This window comes from Pteropus alecto, unplaced genomic scaffold (genome assembly GCF_000325575.1).
Source record: "Pteropus alecto unplaced genomic scaffold, ASM32557v1 scaffold413, whole genome shotgun sequence".
Lineage (NCBI taxonomy): Eukaryota > Metazoa > Chordata > Mammalia > Chiroptera > Pteropodidae > Pteropus > Pteropus alecto.
In genome coordinates this window covers 1,492,188-1,497,404 of record NW_006434120.1, presented here as the reverse complement: position 1 = coordinate 1,497,404, position 5,217 = coordinate 1,492,188, and positions in this window count along the sequence as shown.

The window sequence follows — 5,217 nt, the reverse complement described above, 5'->3', positions numbered from 1 at the left end:
GAAAGAGCAGGGAGAAAGGAATTTCTCTGAATGCTAAGAGGAAAAATTTGTGGGATTCTTAACTGGGTGGCGGCTCCAGAATTTCTGCCACACAGGGAATTGGAGCTTTGGTTACCAGGGAAGCCTGAAGCTAAAACCCCTTTTTCTAGCCAAAATTTGACACTAACCATTGTTCCCAAGAGTGATCTGAGAGGTAGAGTCTGAAGACCAGAGATGGAAAAGAGAAAGGATGACAAAATGCAGATGGCTCTGTTTGAGTGGCACAGTATGACTCCTCTTTGTGGCCTCTTCCTGCCTGAATGTATCACTTAAGTATTATATGGCTCAGGACCTCAGAAGATTAAATGTGATATTTGTAAAATGCCGAACACATAGTAGTTTCTCAATAAACGTCTGCTCCCAGGCTTTTCTCCTCTCTACTTCATATACTCTGCACCTGTAAGGTGCATATATTACGCTATAAGGCAAGACAGAGGTTTTGCCTGGTCCGTCTTTGTATCTTCAACTCCCTGCACACACCCTGGCTTATAGTAGTTGCTCAATAAATTTTGTGTGCATGAGAGAATGGGCCATAATTTACTAAGCACATCTACCAGAATTGAACCTGATATTTGTTTTTAAATTTTCTTCATTATAAATATCATTACAGTGACTGTATTTGTTCCTGTTTTAGGTTATTTCTTTAGCTTAGACTCAAGGAAGTAGAAATAGTGAGTTAAGGAGTAAATTTCCCCAAATTATTTTCTGATGTGTCTGTATTAATTGATCATTCTACCAACCCTGTATAAATGGCACCGGTTTTTCTACCCTCTCACTAACTTTGGTATTGCCATTTTTTAAGTGCAAATATGTGAAAATGATACCATATCTTGAATTTTAAACTTGTATTAATTTAATTGTGAGACTATGTATTTTCTAATGACTGTTTACTAGTTTTATTTCCTCTTGTATGGATTGTTAGTTCACATCCTTATTTATTAGACTATAGGATTTTAACCATTTTTTTCTTACCAATTTGTATGAAGTACTTACATGATAATTATATTAACTCCTGTCTTGTTTGCTATAAATTCTTTTCCCACTCTGCTATTTGTTGTGTTATTTAAGTTCTGCTGTATGATTTTATTTCTGTTATACTATGGTCACTTTTAATTTTTAAAAAGTTAACAGTTATGTTTTGTTTTGTTTTTCTGGAAAATTTACACATAGAAAGTTCTCCTCAATACACAGATATGGTAAATATTCACTTCTATTTTCTTCTGTTTTTTTCTCCCTTCAGTAGCTTATTTTTAAGTATGTAACTTTTGAATTTATATAGAATTAAATTAGTATTTGGTACATGAAAAGAGATATGTTTCTGAATTACTAATTAGGAATTCCCTTACAATGTATCGAATAACTCTCTCTATATGAAGCCTCTTTTTGTTATATATTAAATTTATATGTAATATGATATTTGTATCTTTTAGTTCTGTTTAACATTTTCCAAAAGGACATTATATAAAAGCGGTAACATTGGGCTTCCTGGTTTTTTTCTTGGTTCTAATAAAGGGTTGATTTGTATGTACTCAGAAATTCCTGGAATTTAAGGTTTACAGCAAACCTACCTTAGCCCGGCAAGAGAGGCCCGGCTTTGGGTCCCACAGATCACAAATGCCAACAGACAAAAACTGTTTTTAAAATTTCAAGCCTTGTTAGAAAGACTTTTCAGTTTTGTAACCTTTTCGGTCCATGGGAATTATAGAAGAAGCAGCTGGGGGCTGAACAGGGCCTCCAGTGCAGGAGACAGAGAACATTATGGAAAAGAGACCGTAAACTCAGGAGTTCTTGGCAGAGAACCACTCTTGTTCATGTGGCTGAGAAACAGAGCGAACCAGGCTGCAGCAGGACAGAAAGAACAAAACATGCGGAGAGAAGCAGAATGGAGCGAGAGCCTGGGACAGCATCCCCTGGGCTCTGTGCAGCACACTGCCTTCTGGTCCCTGACCTTCCATGGCTGGGCTGCTTGATGAGATATTTCAGTGTCCTTATAAGCCTTTCTCCTTTTTTTCTTACGTTTGCTCAAGTGAGTTTCTATTTCCTCAACCTGAAAAAGTCCTTAGGAACAAGAATCGCCATTGCGCATGACCAATGGACTGGATGCCGCTGTTCACAGAAGCAATCCATCAAACGAGGGACTGGGAACATCGCTGATGACTAATTGCTGGTGTTCCCTGGGTCATCAGAACCTTCCCGCAGAGAATGGAATGATCAAAAGTTTCTATACTTTAGAGGAAGATTTGGAACATGGGTTGAAGTTAAGATAAGTGGTGGCACTATAATGGCAAATGAAATATGTGTCCTTCGCCTTCTCACCACCCCACTACACGCACATGCACGCGCACGCGCGCGCGCGCGCGCGCGTGCGCGCACACACACACACACACTCCTTCTATTTCCACCAGGAATTTCAGATCCCCTGTGCCCTGTGCATTTCATCAGAATGTGGTAGGTGACCAAAGAGATTTACAGACGGTGCTTTAGCATGTGGGGAAGGGTCATTTAGCCCAACAAGCGGGTTCAGGAAGGACTTTCTAAAGAATACAGGGAAGGAAGAAATAAAACAGGGTGTCAAGTCATTATGTATGCTTCCAGCTGACACCCTCACTGAGAGCAGAAAGAGTCTGATGCTCCAAACGTCCTCTTGTTAACACCTGGAATCCAGTACTCCTTTCTCCCTACTTGGCCTGGTCTCATGAGTTGTTGGGGTGGGGGGTAAGTATGGGTGGTCAGCGTAGTCGTGGAGCTTACATTTTCAAGCTTACATGTGTTGGAGGACATTATAGAACAAGTATGGGTAATAAATAATAGAGTCCGAAGTCTCCATGGGTGCTTACTTCTGGAAAGTAGTAGGTGGGTGCAGTAATTTCAAAGCTCTTAGATTATTGATTTTTAAATTCAATTCCCTCTACCCTAAAGAAGTCAAAATTCTAAGCTAAACTGTGAATAAAGAAGGACTGATAATCAATTGAAATACTTAAAGAGACTTTTATAATTATTATTCTCCTCCCTGGATGTTATTGCCCTGAGGCATGGGCCTATAGTATTAAAGCATTTGGGGAAAAAATAATAAAATATGTGGAAATAAAAATCGATTGTTTTTTAAAACTTGATTGGGACGTTCAAGAGATTAAATAATGATAATACTTTTTGTTTTACAAAGTTAAGCAACAAAGAAGAATACAAAAGAAAAAGTAGGTCTCCATGACTACCTCCCATAGCAATCCTACTTTGGTGAAAAAATTAAAAAACAGACAAAGTAAACAAATACCAATGATTAAAAAGAGAGATCTATATGTGGAAATGCTTCAAGGCTATTTTTTTTTTTCTCCAGTAGGATTACACTTTTAAACTTAGGCAACAGGCTCCACAGTCCCATGGGTGCCATGAGAAAACCATGAGTCCTTTTGGTTATGGGACCTGAAGAAGTCTAGGAAGAAGGGACTACAGTGATTAAGGTTTATGGTGAGAAATTAGACTAACAGATTGCTTAGCCTGAGGAGAAGGAGGCTGACTGTGATTCAATAACAGTTAGGTATTCTGGGTTGTGCCTAGGTAACTACACACGTCAACAAGAAAGGTGTTGAAGCTGCAGTAACTGGGGTTTCAGGTCACACAACCTGACACTCCTACCCAGATGGTAGTTTTATCCTGGAAAGGATGCAACAATCCCTTCTCCGATGCTTCAGGAACAGGACAGATTGTCACCCACCAGGGATAGGTTTAACATTAAGAGTCTGAAAGGGTATAGAGAATAAGGTGCTCCTTGACACTTTATTACTATTTTTCCCGATAATGATTTTTTTTTTTTAAATCAGAGAATGGAAAATGAAGGAAAGTCTAGGAAGGTGGGAGGAGGAATGGAAGAACTTGGAATCAATCTATCTTACAGAGGGGAGAGAGGGAGAAGAGAAAGAGGGAGAAAAGAAATGTTTGAGAGAGGGAGCAAAAGCTTCCAAGGCTGGAAAAGAGCTGAGAAGGTGTTAGTGAGTGAGAAGTTCCAAAGAGTAGCGGTGCAAAAAGATTAAAGACAAAAAGAAAAGAGGATGTGATGTCCGTCAGGGGTTGCATGCAGTAAGAGTGGGTTATTATTAAATCTACTTTTCATCTTGTTGGACTAAAGAATGTAAAGAAAAGTTATAAAAGAAAATTCATTTAAAATTATTTTATATCACTGAAGTGTATTTCTTTGTGCCATTGTTCTAGGACTGAACCACACGAGTCTATGATCTCGTTAGGGTTACACAAGTAGCCACTCCTTTACTTGCCGAGGACTCACTAAATGTCTAATACTGTGCTGAGCGTTGTGCCTGAGATTCTGTGACTGTGTAATTTAGTTACCCTTGGTGTATTCAATAATTAATATAGACATTGCCAAATTATGCTTAGTGAGATTTTGAAATTGGACTGTTGGGCCTTTATATGGCTGGCATGTCCAAATTGCTATTGGAAGAAAAGCTATATACATTATCCCCAAACATAAGGCGAGTCTATTTTCTGAAGCATTACCATCCTGTATGATTTTCCTTAACTTGCTTTTAACTCTGGTTTTGTAAGTTGCTAGAGCAAAAATTAACTTCATAAGAATTCAAAATTAGACACATAGAAATACCAAAACATGGCCAAAATATGTCTTAATTTAGTCTCATCGTTGAACTGACCCAGAATTTATAAAAGTGCTGAAGGAACATCAGAGTGGCCTGGGTGGAAAGATGACAACTATCAGAACTATGAAAAAAACTTCCAAGAACATAGAAAAGTAGTTCCAGAAAATGGTGAAAAATAACCGATATTCTATTTATTCTGTGAAAGTGTAAATATTATAAACTTTTCATCAAGAACGAAAAGAAAAACTATAAGCAGTTTAGAATATAGCCGACAATGATACTCCATTGTGTCTTCTTTTGGCCTGAGAGAACTGTGAGTTCTCCTCCACCCACTAAAGCCCTGTGTTCCTTGGGACATTCATTTTTTGCCATTTTATATTTGCTCTTTATATTTTATATTATATATTTTTGTTTTAAAAGGTAAAGCCCTTTTTATTAAACTTATACATTAACCCTCTTCCTTTCAGAATCCTAATTTTAAAAACTTCTATTTCTGCTTACTTAAAAAAAAAAAAAATGCACAAATCAATTCTACCTTTACTTTCTTTGTAACCAAAATTACTTGTAAATA